At 41.3% G+C, this 14,232-nt stretch overlaps 1 protein-coding gene across 1 annotated transcript in view; it reads left to right on the top strand.

The window, feature by feature from the left end:
- Positions 1-14,232, top strand: part of LOC311004853 (ras-associated and pleckstrin homology domains-containing protein 1-like) — an 89,535-nt gene that overhangs the window by 18,418 nt on the left and 56,885 nt on the right. The window contains exon 2 of the mRNA XM_083997035.1: positions 7,572-7,638. The gene's annotated coding sequence lies outside the window, so the exon portion shown is untranslated. The remainder of the gene's footprint in view (positions 1-7,571; positions 7,639-14,232) is intronic.

Here is a 14,232-nt window from a genome sequence, read left to right as displayed (position 1 = left end):
ACTCACTCACCTACACACAGACAGGACTCTGTCTTCCTCACACTCACCCCAGCCCCTCAGTTTCTCATCCCACCTGCCCGTACCATACACATTGACAGTCAGTCAGAAATCACAGAACTTAAACATCATAACAAGAACATTACTGCGGGGTCGCTACAATATTTTCAGTTGTGCAGTAGGCTATTATTAATAATATTGTTTTGTATTGTTTTATTACTCAAAATGTTATGAGTTATTTAGGAAAGTAACACATAGCCTAATTTAAATTTAGCTGCACTGTAGTTCAGTGTTAAAGCAGTGTCATATTTTGTTATGCTATGAGTTATACTATGGCTGTTCATAAGGCATGAAACTAAACAAATAATTATTTTAAAAAAAAAATCTGGTTCTCTTATTTGTGTATTTCTGCTTGATACTGAATCGATATCGAAGCATTTCAATCAATATCGAATCGAATCGATATCGAATCGAATCGTGACCTAATGAATCGAAATCGAATCGAATCGTGAGATTCTCAACAATACCCAGCCCTATTGTGTAGGAATCACTCCCATCTAGCATTGAGGTTGTATATCGCAAGCAACTCAATCGTATTTTTCATGCTGCATTCACCTGAAATTGGGCAGACGGCAGACGGACGACAGCCGCTGCAGGTAACGACATAAACAAGCCTCTATGTAAACAAGTGGTCCGTCAGCACGAGGCAAAACAATACACGTGACAATATGTTGTCATGGCGAAGTATTGTTTACCTGACCCACGTTTTACCGGCTTTCTCTGGACTTCTGTGACTAAAATGACATCTGGTTTGTTAGCGACGGCCGTCTGCCTGACTGCAGGTGAATGCAGCATCAGTGTAACGCTCCATTCCTCCTCACTGCGTTACCGCGGTGACTTTTCACAGACGCCACCTCCACCTGAGCCGACAGCTCCGGGGTCTCCGCTGAGTTTCCGTGGTTTCCTACCGTCACGCTGCCACTGAACGTAAAAACATGGAGACACCACATGGCAGCAGCACCGAGCTTACCCGCTCCATGGAGATATGAATGATATGAACGGCTCATTCAGAGCTGAAAGGAACACTTCACTTTGTTGATGGGGGGGATTACTGACATACTTTTGAACGAAATAATCGATTTTTCCTGAATAGATAACAGGAGAAGTTACACAATGTCCCTTTAATCTCTAAACCAAGTCCTTATTGTGTTTCAAAATGTTACAAATAAATTAAGTGCTTGTAAAACTGGTCCTCACAAAGATACCAAAACAAACACACATACACGCACACAGAGACTCTATATCCTCCAGGCGCAGATGAACTCATATTTCCCAGTTATGTGATGTTCAGTGAACAGTCCCACTACGTGCACCACAGCACAGAGTGGCTAGTTTGAACTTGCACTAACAGTGAACATATGAATTTTTTTTTTTTTAAACAACCTTTTATTGCCTTTTGTAAAGGAGAAAGGATCAAATGATGAAAATAATCACGTTACTTCTGTTTTAACTGCGGGTATTTGTTGTTATGAGGAGTTTATTCTGGTTACAGGCTCCTTCATCATGTGTTCACCTCATGAATCGAACAGATTCAAAGACCTAGTGACTTCACTGGCATTTGCTTCCAGTGCTATAAGAGTTTTTAAAAGGGCAAGTTTGATTTTGGTTGGCGTGCAACCACCGACCTTTAGAAGAGTTCGATCTCTTTTCCTGTGATGAAACTCGGCTGTTTTATTCATCCAATACCTTCATTTATCAGTTAATCTACTGATGATACTGATTGTTTGATCAATTTATCATTTAGTTTATAAAACAGTGGAGAGGAGTGAAAGATATTCAGCACAATTACCTAATGGTGATGTCATGAAAATTAAGTAGAGAAAGAAATGTCATCAATATAATACATTTGTTTTAATCAAATTAATTTTAACTTCAATTCTGTGGCTAAAAATGGCAAAAAAATTAATAATAAATAGAAAAATCAACATTTCCCTCAATGGATTTCAATGAATTCAATAGTTCACAAGTCTTTAAAACAACTTGATCATTTGCTAAGTGTGTTCATCTCATCTGGTCCTAAAGGGCCATCACCTGAAGTTGTATCAAAATAAAAACACTAAAATCACACACACACCTGAATGGAGATGTGGTGTGTGTTTGTGTTTCCTAGAAGAATCGTAATGATTGAGAAAAATACCTTAGAAATGTTGTAACAATGCCCTTATTGTTCCAATTAAAGATTTCCCAGTTAGCCAATTATTCTGATTATTTGTTGTGGAAACTATAATCGTGACATTATACACATTATCAGCAGGGCTGCCGTCTTAAACCAGATTTCCAAGTCTCATTACGAGTGGAGTTATGGACAGAGGTAGAACTATTGTTTCAGTCTGGGATTGTAAAGCCTCTGTTTTGGCAGGCTGCAGCGTTTCATAATGCTCTTTAATATGTCCTGTTTGGCAACACACCAGTCATCAGAGTCTGTTGAGGTGCACAGAACCTCAGATATTAAAAAACATACATACAGTGTTCAGCAGGAGGAGAGGACCTGAGAGGTGAAAATACACTTTTCAACAGGAAACTGGATCCATGACACCAGAAATCATATATTAAAATATTAAATAAATGGATCAATTTCAGAGTTTAAAGCTCAGAACTTTCTCACAAATTTGAGACTTTTGTGAGGTTTTTCTTACAAATTTGCTGTATTTTTGTTTCGCAGGATTGAGGCGTCACGATGTCAGAGATTATCCATCATCATTTTTTTCTTGTAAATTTGCAACTTTAACTTGAAAACAAAGAAATGGACCTTGAAAGAGGTAAATTGGTAATACTGATCAGGGCTGGGTGTCACTACTGATTTACTGAATCAATTTGAGGACCCGATTTGATTCAGTATTGATTCATTTAGAGATATTTCAGTTTTGCTTGGTTATGAAAGAAATTTACACAGAACTAATGCTGCAGATTGTACTAAAATTAAACTCTCTAACCTGGTGAATTTTTGAAAATATGAATGTTTACATTAAAGATTGACCCAAAAGCAGTTACATGAATGCACATGTATCCAACATGACCCACTCCAGAAGTAAACAGTGCAACTCTTCAGGTGATAATTCAAGTAATCAATCAACGTACATTTAAGAAATGAATGGAAATGTTCACATTTGCACAGACCCTTACAAACAGGAAGTGGCATATATTAAAGCTATAATACTGATAGTCAATTAATATGCTAAATGTTCTCAGATTGGAGCTTCTTTTCTAACTTCTTCATCATTTTGAATCTTGACGTCCAAAGCTGGAGACACACTACACAATTTTTTACCCGATTTTACCCACAATTCACAGCTGGGCCTTGTTTGTACCATTCGGCTCTAGTTGGGGACAGAAAGCTGTTGTTGTGTGACGGGTTACAGACTCGAATCGGTAAGTGTGTGTGTGTGTGTTTGAACGCAGTCGGGTAGTGTGTACTGGTAACTGACACAACTGCAAACACATGTCGCCAACAGCCAATGGGAAAAGAGGAGGTGGGAGACAGGAAACGGCATCAGAAGCCGCAACGACGACTCTTCCACAACTTTTCGTGAGAGTTTTTTGTGCGTTGAGTTGGTTTGATGAATCGTATGGTCTGTGATGGTTGTTAAATGTTTGATCTCCAGTCCTTTAATCGTCATTAAGAATGTGCTGAACTGTAAAAATGGAGTAGTGGTTCCCCAGCTTAACATTTGAGCGAGCGCAGACATAATTAACACAATAGACACGGCATCTATTTAGACAATTAGACAAATTGACCAAGAGTCAAAGAATTTATGAGCAGAGCTTCCAAGAGCCTGCAGAGACAAATAAACAAGACAAGATAATCACCCATGGAAAAACGAATAAAAGCTACAAAGGAAAACAGGCAGACGACAAAAAAGGAAAAGAGAAGAAAGATGTTACACTTCATTTCTCTGTTTGCTGTTGTTCTCACAGACCAACACATTCGTAAAATCATTCAACGGACGTTTCTGGGTGGAGAGAGAGAGAGAGTCGGTGTTTTTTATCTCCAGTCAATGATGGAGCTCAGGTGAAGCTATGTGTAGCAGGGTTCCAGGGTGCCATTCCGAAGGGCCGCCATTCCGAACGTTTACTTTAATCTGTCGGAATGCCGGCCCTTAATTATTTATGGGAAAGGGGTGCCTTTCCGAAAATGAAAAAAGTCCGCCGTTAAAAGGTTTAAGGCACTGGGTACACACATCGCAGCGAATGCTTTGGTAGTACAGTGGTTAGAGCATCCGCCTCCGGTGTGGGAGATCAGAGTTTGACTCCCGGAGGAGCTGCATATTAGCAGAGACTTTCTTGGCCTCTACCTGATCTTTTTACTAAACTTAACCAACTCCTTTCTACATTGCCTAAACCCAACCAAAGCACAGAGCAAGGACATTTTTTTTTCAGCAGGAGCGCCGCGGCTGCATCAGACTCGCACCTGGGTGAAACTTTGGAGGGGGAGGGGGGGGCTGTCCCCGCGGCGCGATCGTGTCAAGCCGGGCAGGAAGTCAAACCACGAGAGAATCCGGTCAATTTTCAAAATAAAACACATTCGGAACAGCGGCCCCTCGGAAGGAATTTTCGGACTGGCAGACCGTCGGAATGGCGTCACTGACAACTAAAGCCTCAAGGGGTAACAAGTACGGGGGGCGTTGTGGAGAGCTAGCTCGAGGCTAACTTCGGCTAGTGGTAGCGGTTAGCATCCGCCGCTAACACCATCTTCCCAGCTCACCACAACATAACACGGAGGCTCGGTGTTGGTGACGATCGGCTATCGGCCCACGGCTCCAGCGCTTCACTCGGACTGTATTTCCTTTCCTTTGTTGTCATGACAACCGCTGCTGTCAGGGGCAGGAGGCTACACAGTTGAGCCAGAGAGGAGGGGCTTTGTTGGAATGTTTTGTTTAACTTACAAACTGCAACGAACAAAACTCCAGACTCTACCTTTAACAGATTCCTGAATGACAGGAGGCGATTAACAACACTCCCAAAAAATCAATATTTGTTGTAAAGAGGATCCATAGAGATAAAACAGGAAACACTGAGTCAGTTGCTCCGAGCAAACGCAGCTATGAGATGTTTTATTTTGAAAGGGTGTTATTAGCTAATTTGTCCTGGTGTTGTCCTATGGAGTAACCGCGTTGCAACACAGAGGGAGAAGAGGAACTCATTTACATGACACATGGGTTTTTTTAATTCCTGGAACGAGGTGAAAGAGTGAAGTCGTTTCACAACCGGAGGAAAGATGCTCAGAGTGCTTTTTTTATTTTTATTTCCAGCTGTTTACAATTAAACAGTATGTTGCTACGACAACCCTGAGAGTGACCTCGTCCAGGAAGTAAAGGTGTCTTACATTATGCTGTGTTTCCATTACGTGTTACCAGCTCAACTTGACGTAGCTTCGTGGTTTCCATTGATCCCTTCATTATAAAACATGGATTTATTGTAATAGCTTCACTTTGCATTCAGACAAACTGATGTGGCTGCCACAGTGGTTGGAAATTTCAAAATAAGAGTAGGCCTACTTCTTAGCGATGTATTAAAGTCAAAAGCACAATATTTCTTTTTTAGCTATAGTGGAGTAAAAGTTAACAAAATGGATGTTGTAGAAACAGAAAGAAAAAGAAATCGAAACACAGACTTTATGAAAAACAACCTTAACTTTGATCTATTTTGCTGTTTTTTTTAATCAGTTTCATTTCCGACAAATCTAGATAATCAGCTGTTATTCACCCTGTAAACGTCCTCGTTGGCTGTTTCTCTGCAGCTGCTCTGTTTCTTCCAGGCGTCTGTGATCAGACTTTAGACTTTTTTTTAGACTTTATTTATTTGCACATTATAAAATAGAACAAAAACATTTACTGATCTCTCTTACTAGTGAGAAAGATACGAAAAGTTAGTTAGTTAGTTAGTATTTTATGTATTTAATTTATTTATTTATTTAAAAGTACATTATTAAACATTAACTGTTTACAGATATATTAACAATCATTATTATGTACTTAGGAAACACATTGATTAATGTAGCCTTTTAGTAAGCAGTTAATTAATGTTTACTACTCAAAGTTAGTTAATAAATTATTAAGTACGGTAATAATAAAAGTTGAGTAATATAATTAGTTATCATTATGTATGCATTACTCTGCATTAATTAACACATTAGTTTATATATTAATGCTTAATAATGTACTAACTAACGTTAACTAAGGGAGCCTTATTGTAAAGTGTTACCATAGTATCTGTATAATAATAATAGTACAATATCTCCTATTGATTATGATTTAATCACAATGACCAGTTTGATAACGATCACAATCCTTCACTAGGTTGGAATGAGTGCAGGTTTGAATCCCTGACGACGGTGTCGGTGGTGTACTGACGTGCTCTTGAGCAGCACACGGCCCAGATCAGACAAGTGTTTGTGTGTGTGTGTGTGTGTGTCCCAACAACGGTGTAGTTGTTGTTTCAGCCTGCAGCTACTGATCATATGAGAGCTGCTAATGATCTTATGCAAGCGGGGATAAGTGTGTGTGTGTGCGGTGTGTGTTTGTGCACTGTGTGTGTGTGTGTGTGTGTGTGTGTGTGTGTGTGTGTGTGTGTGTGTGTGTGTGTGTGTGTGTGTGTGTGTGTGTGTGTGTGTGTGTGTGTGTGTGTGTGTGTGTGTGTGTGTGTGTGTGTGTGTGTGTGTGTGTGTGTGTGTGTGTGTGTGTGTGTGTGTGTGTGACAGTGTAACTTCCTTTTGTGCATATGATGATGCGTGGACATTTTTGTGCTTTTGTGAATCATTTGTCCTTCATGGTCATGATGTGGAAACACACACACATGTCCATGTGACACATGAAAACATGTTCAGTGTAACTTACACACACATACAGACACACACACACATTTAACTTTGACACACACACTTTCCTCACTCTCTGTGCTGGTTGTATGAATTCTTTAGAAAGGTCAGACGTTGTTACTTCACCGTCAGGTTGTGACACGACGACGAGCTGCAGAGAATCAGACGGACTGAGGGGCGAGAGAGGCAGAAACACATGGAGAAGAGGGAGAGAGAGAGAGAGGAGCTACAGTATTGTGTATTTAAATGTTGTAGCCAGTTATTTTTAGGTCACACACATCCAGCCTGCTCAGCATGACGGCAACACACACACATTAGTGCCACCTGCTGACAGTACATTTGGTGTGTGTGTGTGTGTGTGTGTGTGTGTGTGTGTGTGTGTGTGTGTGTGTGTGTGTGTGTGTGTGTGTGTGTGTGTGTGTGTGTGTGTGTGTGTGTGTAGACAGCTGCCAGGTGTGTGTGTGTGTGTCTGGGGGGTGGGGTGAGTTGTGATGTAGGTTATCACATCTGATGGTGTTAAACCAACTCCTCCACTCTGTGAATGTTGAATGTTGCAGCTCGGTTCAGGAAGGAAACAGCGCGTGTGTGTGTGTGTGTGTGTCTGCTCTTCTCCTCGTCCACAGGAAGTACAATGTCTAATATTAATAACAGTAATATTAATAAACGTTGTCTGTGTGTGTCTGTGTTTGTGTGTCTGCAGGGTGAGATCGACTTCATCCACTCCTGTATCGGTTGGAGCTGGACTGAGCCGTGTCAGCAGACCAAAGGTAAACACCTTCAACCCTCTTATCATCATCATCATCATCATCAGCTCAGCTCTGCTCTGTGCTTATGGCTTTTTCAAAATAAAAGTCTGAAGCTCCACATTGGGGGAAAGAGAGATTGTCCAAGCTGCAGACTATATTGTACATTTATGTATTTATTGAGATTGTGGTGCAATTTTGGATTTAACACCATTTACCAAACATGGTGTACGGTGGCCCTGAAGGCTCAACTCACTGCAGCCAAAGAAAACTTTATACACAGATACAAACGTGTTACAAATGAAAAAGAAAATGACTTCATCCGTGTGACGACACAACAGAAGTGTTTCTGGTTCATCTCGTCTCTTCACTGATGCAGCCGTCAACTATTTCTTCCAAAAATGTGATGTCCTTTTCAGTAGGGATGTCTGATAATATCGGCCGATATTAGCTTAAAAATGTCATATCTGTCTATATCGTTATCGTTTTTTCTGCCGATAATGACCTGCACATTCACCACGCTATGAGATAATAACAGAACGTTATGAGACAGAGTTGTTTTAGAGGCAAATTAATGCAAAACCACTGATGCGCGTTGCCTTCAGGGACAGTTTTTCAGCAAGCAGACTCTGTATTTCCCTCTAAAACAACTCTGTCTGGTAACGTTGTGTTATTATCTCATAGCGTGGTGAATGTGCAGGTCACAACTTGTCCACCAGAGCGTTTTGGAGTTGTTGGATTGTGTATTTGATGAGTTTGATGAGGGGAAACCAAGAAATCCCATGAGCCTCCGTAGCGTAGCTCTGAACAGCTCGCAGCTCTGCTCCACCGTTCTAAAAATAGCTTGCACCGACAATTAAAGGTAACAAACCTACTGCTATGACTATAGGGATTATGACAATGGGCCAATTTGCCAAAATGTTGAACTATCCCTTTAACAGAGATAGTTCTAGATAGGCCCTAGATAAATAGGGAGGCAATAACTGGGGCGCCTGCCTGTGTGGAGGAATACTGAGTAAGTGGGTTAGTTCAACATAAACAGCTTTTTTCTGACTATTCGATGGACTGAGTGCTTTATTTTGTGACGGGACTCCTTGAGTCAAGTAACGGTGCATTTTACTGTCAGTAACAGCGCTTTATTGGGGAAACTGTAACATTTTTGATTAGTTGTTACTCAAAAAAGTATCGCCGTTAGTAACGCAGTTTATTTTTAACGCTGTTGTTAACCCAGATCCATAAAGAGATCGTCTCCCAGCCTTGATCTCCTTCCTCATCAGCCAGCATCAATGACCGACCTCAGATATGGGATGAATCTGTGCAGCTGGTTTAATAAAATCTTCTGCAGAGCCCGTTACAGACTGATGCTCATTACATGGTTTTTGAATTAATTGTAAAATGCTCCTCAAATGTCCATATACTATTGGCCACATACTGTGTCATACTATTCCCACAGCGCCCATCAAACTGTGGCTGCTGTGATAATACTGTCTCTATTATTATTATTATTACTGCTGCTACTATCACTGTGACTTGTACTCTCCGACCTCCTCTCGTCTCTTCCTGTTTCTCTCCTTCTCTCTCTTCCTCGGCTGCGATGTTCCTCCAACTGGTGTTTGGCATCTGGAAAAGTTACAGCTGACATCTGGTTCGGACATATTGTGTAAGACTTGTTCATAGCTGAGCCCGACCCCCGCACCACAGCACTAACACACGACTATATTTTCCTGTTAACATGCTGTATGCCACTTATTCTGTTCCAGTCCGTAAACGTCAAACTGGTTGTGTAAGGAAAGAAAGAAGAAAAAAAAGACATTGGGCTTCTGCTCAATTGATGGTTAGAGAGGTATGTAGAGGTTTCCAAAATAAATGTTCTCGTAGTGACTGCGCAGTCGGGACATATTTACCCGCAAAGCCGTCCACGTTCATCAGATATCACAGACGATTAATCACCAGCAGCCTCTTATGGGCTCCGGTTGCGTCCACATTGAGCTCTGTGGAAAACTAAATGTCTCTGTGGCGAGGGGCTCCGGCCCCCTGAGCGCCGCTGTTGTCAGTCTGAGCCTCAGGCCGGTGCTGCAAACTCATTTCTGCAGACTGGAGGCAGAAGTCGTGTCATTTTACGCAACGTGCCGCATGTAAATAGTGGAAAACTGACATGATACCTGTGGCATGTTGGAGTTAGAATAAGATGCATCGCTTTGTCCTTTAGGTTAGGTTTAGGTTTATTTATTTAGCACAAAAAAAATGTGTATAACGCTGCGCAAGGAGGGAACAAAGTCCTAGCGAACTTGTTAGGGATGTCCCGATACCACTTTTTCACTTCCGATACGATACCGATATTGCAGCCTTCAATATCGGCCCGATACCGATATTGATCCGATATTAGGGGTGGTGAAAAAAAAGATTATTTATATTTTTCAAATTCTAATACAAAGGAGAGATCCTCCTGTTGCTGACTGACAGGCTGCCGCTGTCATGTTCTTCTATGGGACAGACAGTAGTGAGCTTACTTTTGAACTGTAAAATATTAATAAATAAACCTTATTTACAACTGTTATTGAATTACTGTACATCAATGTCAAATAAAAGGCAAAATCTTCTTGCTTCAAGGTTTTATATGTCACTCCAAATTGAGGAAGCCTGCCCTACAGTAAAAATGGCATACATAAAATAAAAAGAGGAGTAAAGCAATATATTAAGCAGCAATATTTAAGCATCAAATATATTTAATCAAACCCACATAGTTTGAAACAATGTTCAAAACACACAGCCAGTGTCACAACTACGCATAAAGCCTGCTAGCTTAATGCTAACGTATAATGTAAAACGCCATAGACGGGCTAACAGAAATTAGCATCCTTAATTTAATTCTGGCTTTAGTGCTGTTAACACGGCACAACATGTGGACCAGCTGGTCTTCCTCCAGAAGAATCTGACCACCGACCCCGTCGGTAGTTAATTTGAACTGTACATTTAGAGCAATATAGCGCATTTACCGTTTATTAGCGGGCAAGCGCGACCTGTCCATGCACCCGTGTCTGTGTGTGTGTGTGTGTACACGTACGTGTGTGTAGTAGTCTACGTGCCACACTTCTCCTTGCTACAATCGCACCATGGATGAATCGCACACACGCTGTTGTTGTTGTGATCATGTGATCTCTGCATGCTGCAGCTGGCCTCTCTTCTTCTCTGGCGGGCGGCGCACCAACATTAAGGTGCATTACCGCCACCTACTGTGTTGGAGTGTGAACGAGAGTCACCTCTTCATATGGGACAGAAGTGCTGGAGCGGAATAATGAACTGCTTTTATCGGAGCGTTTATATCGGAGATTTTAGATGCAGTCCGATATAATCCAATATTCGTTTTTTTGGCTGATATCGGACAAAAATCCGATATCAATATCGGATCAGGACATCCCTAGAACTTGTACAAGGTTCCACCCCTGTCAATAATAATACAAAACAAGCGACAAGCAGACAACATACATGAGCTAAACAAAAGATCAATAGCAGTAGTGATGTGACGTTCACGAACGAACCGATTCTATTGAACGGCTCGCTAACATGAACGATGGGAACCGAGTCGTTTTTTTGCCTCGGAGAGCAGAGCTGCAGCGTTCTTAATATTTACAATGAATCCATTTCAGATATTAAAATCTAGTCCACACATATCAAATGAGGTTATAATCAATATTTCAGAATAATTCAAACTCAGATATTAGTGGGATATCTAATTTTGTATTATTTTGTTCCAAATCTCACCCCATTATTACCAAGATAAAATTAGTTACCACCAGGCTGGCTTCTTAAAACTTAATAAATATAAAAATCAGTCAAATGAGACAGTTTTTTGAACGGCTCACCAAGATCCGGCTCCCCTCAAAGAGCCATAAATCCCATCTCTAAATAGCAGCAGCAATCAAGGTAGGACTTAAAGCAAACAACAGCAAAAAAATTTGACAAAAGCAGAACAATGACCGAGAAAATATAGTTAAAGAGCGAGTAGGGAACGATAATTAAGTTCCTGTGGAAAGTAAAAATTTCTTCAGATTCTTTTTAAAAATGCAATGGGAGGAGATGGACCTCAGTGATAAGTTTAATTCAGTCCAAAGCTTGGAGCCTCTATAAGTAATGTTGAATTGATGACTTGATGTTCGGGAAGACGGTAAAAATAAGCTGTTATTACTAAGCCTCGTTTGATAGGAATGAATATCTGTAGTGGGAATGTAGTCCCAATGTTGCCCTGTTATCATTCAGCTTTCACACATAGACCTGCACAGCTGCAGATGCACTGATGCTCATATCAAAGGGATGTGTGTGTGTGTATACATATAAATATGCACACTATAAATACACACAGTGTGCGTTGGTTGTGGGTAGATGTGAAGGAGTGGCTCGTGTTTCTGTGTTTATTATAAGGAGGGAGCTGTATGGGTTTGGCAACGCATAGAAAAATATATAGAGTGACGTGTAATCAAGAGAAAAGCGAACGCGACCGGAGCTGCACGTCGATAGGTTGGTTCTTTTTGTTGATAACTATAAACAGTTTAATGATGTTAGAGTAGCACAGATGTTGGTGTCGGTCCAGAATCAAACATCTCAAGATCTTAAAGAGGAACTATGCAGGATTTTTAGCTTAACTATGCTACATTTTTACGATTTAAAGGGATAGTTCAACATTTTTTTGCAAATTCTCTTATCACTATAATCCCTATAGTCATAGCAGTAGGTTCATTCCCTTTAATTACCGGTGCATGTTGTTTTGAGATCGGCGGGGCAGAGACGTGAGCTGCTCAGTGAACACAATGGAGGTGAACGGTACAGGTCCCCTGTCCCTCGTCAAACTCATCAAATACACAATCCAACAACTCCACAACGCTCTGGTGGACAAGTTGTGACCTGCACATTCACCACGCTATGAGATAAGCATGTCTAATTACGAGACAGAGTTGTTTTAGAGGCAAATGCAGCCGGAACTACATTCCAGACACGGCTGCTGGGCGGAGGGATTTCAAAAGCGCAAAGTAGTTCTGAGTATTTGCTTCATGTGTCGTAATGTTACATAATCATACATGATTGCGTTGTGAATGTGCAGGTCACAACTTCTCCACCAAAGCGTTGTGGAGTTGTTGCTTTACGTTTGTACCATTGACTCTTCATGTGTCAAGATAATTTGTCTTTCATGGAGAAATTGATATGTCAACTTGCTCCTGATGCTCTCTCAGATATCAGCAGTGTCAAAGCAACTCATTATTCATCAGCGATCTAAATCTTCACCAGTGTTTGGTCCAGAAGATAAAGACAGGCTCAGGCTAGATTCAACATTTTTCTTGTTTAAAGAGGACATATTATGGAAATATCACTTTTTGAAGTTGTGTTAGTCTTTCCTTCCAGCCTCCGAAATGTGAGAATTGACCAAAAAATCTATAATTTTCAGGCCCCTGAGGTCGAAATCCATGTGGTTTTACGAGCTGTTCCCTCTGCTGTCATCCAATGATGTCATTAGTTTTCTAATTTGCATAAAACTACCCCTACCTGTGAGCAGTGGTTCATTTGCATTTAAAGGGACAGGCTCTGAAACCAGCCGTTCTGAACAGGGCTGTTTTGAGAGGATGAAAAGAGCTGTGAGGTTTGATCCTTGGGGGATTTAGACCGAAGAATGTCACAGACATGTCTTTAAGACACCTGGGAACTGTTTTAATCTATGGAAAAGGGACAGAATACGTCTCCTTTAAAGCTCTGAGAATAGAAGCTGCATCACACAACAGCTCTGCTCCATGTTGTATCATCACCTCAGCCTCCAGCCTGCTGCTGGTGCTGGTGGATGGGGGGGTTAGTGGTGGTGGGGGGGGGCAGTGTTTTGGGTCACGGGGGTTAAACCGGCAGCAGGGCGACTGTGTCTCCGTCTCTTTGAACACGTCCGTGATAAATCCATTCACTTCCAGCAGAATCAACTTCCTGCTGCCTCCTGTTTGTTTCTGTTGCAGCAAAAATAGAACTCATTTGTTTTGTTCCTAAATCTGAAACACACCTGTGTGTGTGTGTGTGTGTGTGTGTGTGTGTGTGTGTGTGTGTGTGTGTGTGTGTGTGTGTGTGTGTGTGTGTGTGTGTGTGTGTGTGTGTGTGTGTGTGTGTGTGTGTGTGTGTGTGTGTGTGTGTGTGTGTGTGTGTGTGTGTGTGTGTGTGTGTGTGTGTGTGTGTGTGTGTGTGTGTGTGTGTCAGTATCATGTTACACGGCGGCAGCTGAGTACCCCTGGGATCTCCAGCCTTGGGGCTCAAGTGCTCTCTCCGACACGATGGGGTGTAATTTTGGCCGCATCATATGTGTCCACACACACATTCCTGTGCGTATCTCTTTTATCATAAAAGCACATGTGTGTATATGTGTATGAATGTGTGTGTGTACAGTATGCGTGTGTGTGCATGTGCAACAACTTTTGCATGTGCACAAAAATTCAGACTAGAGGTAGAGACGTGCACAGACTTTCATGGGATTTGGTTTTTTATAACAGATGAAAAACAGGTAGTGGACTGTGGAATAACTGTGTGTGTGTGCAGTAATATGAAGTGTTATGTAGCTATGCAGGGCAGCACACATAAACACACACACACACACAG

Source organism: Trachurus trachurus (assembly GCF_905171665.1).
Source record: "Trachurus trachurus genome assembly, chromosome: 21".
NCBI lineage: Eukaryota > Metazoa > Chordata > Actinopteri > Carangiformes > Carangidae > Trachurus > Trachurus trachurus.
The sequence above is the reverse complement of the archived record's forward strand: the minus strand, read 5'-3'. Positions and strand labels throughout refer to the sequence as shown.